Source organism: Frieseomelitta varia, unplaced genomic scaffold (genome assembly GCF_011392965.1).
Source record: "Frieseomelitta varia isolate USP_RPSP 00005682 unplaced genomic scaffold, Fvar_1.2 scaffold_830, whole genome shotgun sequence".
Classification (NCBI taxonomy): Eukaryota; Metazoa; Arthropoda; class Insecta; order Hymenoptera; family Apidae; genus Frieseomelitta; species Frieseomelitta varia.
The window spans coordinates 13,502-15,391 of record NW_025110624.1 but is presented as its reverse complement, the minus strand read 5'-3'; positions in this window follow the sequence as shown (position 1 = coordinate 15,391).

Sequence of the window (1,890 nt, the reverse complement as noted above, 5' to 3'; positions counted from 1 at the left end):
ACGAATTTTATTTTACTTCCCGATGCTTCGTTGTGAAAATTTTGCGACTAAAATTGAGCTTTCTGTCGTGCCAAGAGTTGACAAAAATTCTTTCGAATTGAAAGACCTGACACACGTTAACTTTATTATCAAAAATTTCGTTACGTTCTTTGTACTTATCGTACTAAAAATTTAAAAAAAGCTTTCGAATTAAAATACACAGTTCCCCTCTCGTGAAAATTTCGCCACCGATTTTGTTTCACCGAAAGTTAAAAAAAAAAAAAGAAAAAACAGTTTTCGATTTGAAAATATCTAAATAATATTGTCGCTGCGAACTTTCCCTAATGATGTTCCATACCGATGCTTGTCAATCTGTTTCATCACCGATTTATTTTCAAAATGAAACGCTCGGCGATCAGTGGCCAGTTGCACGAGCCGCAGAGAGCCGCGAAAAGGAAGAACGCGTGTTTTCCCCGAGTGTTGGGAGTCAGGGGCGAGGCCCAAGCCCTCCCGACACCTCAGGCTTAATTAATTTTAAACAAAGTTAAAGTCAGGTGACGTGCAGCCACCAACGCGAGCGAATGCACTCGAGCGAGCGTCGTCGCTGGTAACGTAATACGGAGTCGGACTACCTGACCGATCTGACAGTAAGCTCGGAACAAAATCGAATCGGTGCACGGGCAGCATCCGTACAGCTGGCACTCGTTTGTACAAACAAGCGTCACCCTTTCATTTCCATTCGAATCGAAAGATGAACCAAAAGGAAAAAAAAAAAAAAGGGAAAGAATGAGAGGAGAAAGGCGTCATCTTAAGGCGGGTATTCTGGTAATCCGGCTTAAAAAAAGAAAATCAATTGTTCTTCTTTACATTTACTCAAAGTGTAAAAGCTTCAGAAAATGTGGCTATGCGAACGGATTTGTAAAATTGTTGAATTCGTAAAATTAGCGAGGTTATGGTTGTTTAAAGGGAACGGTGTACTGCTCGCAAGGTAAGTATGAATATTTCTGTACAACGGGCAACAAGAACTTCAAGTATGTTTTTCTCAAAAAATGTTTTATTTTATAGCATTATTATTTATTTTTTATTGTGTTATTATTATTTTTTAATATTGGTAACAAAGTGTGTTTTTCTCAAAAAATATTTTATTTCATAATATTATTATTTAGATTATTATTTATTTTTGTATTATTTATGTATTATTATGTTTCATTTCTTAAGCAGACCATTTTATTTCTCTTTTTTTTTTTCTGTTTTCAGCGGATTATTTTCACCCGCATGTAATTTGATTTCCAGTAGATTTTTCGGTGCTGAATCGACAAAGATCGAGACGCACGGATCAATTAATATCGGACCGCGAGTCTCGTATTAATAGATAAACGTGGTCTCGACGCGACGTTTTAATTGCACTTCGATAACGAAACGTGGCTACGTGATTTTTCAATGAACGGGTATCTCTATCTCTCTCTCTGTCTCTCTCTTTTTTTCATCGGGGCTCTGCGTTTCATTCTCGTAGTATCGAATTTTTGTGGTTACGTAACGATGTTACTAAACGATACGAAATTTAATATACTTGAACTTAATTACGTGTGCGTAAAATGGCATAATGAACGCGACGACGTGCCAATTCAGCAACTATCGTGCACGCGGATTAAACACGAAAGAAACGAACGAATCGTTAACCACTTGCTCTGGCAACTGACTGCGGACCATAACGAGCGACCGAACTGTACACAATCTGTCGCTTTCTTCTTCTTTCGAATCACTCGGCGTGATATCACCGGAAAAGTAACTTGAAGATCGAGAAGTAACAAATTTACCATTTCTTTTGCCTGAATTATACTTAAATATACTTATTATACTAAAACTAAGAGAATACTGCAATTTTTAGACTTGGTTCCAACGTGTAACCCG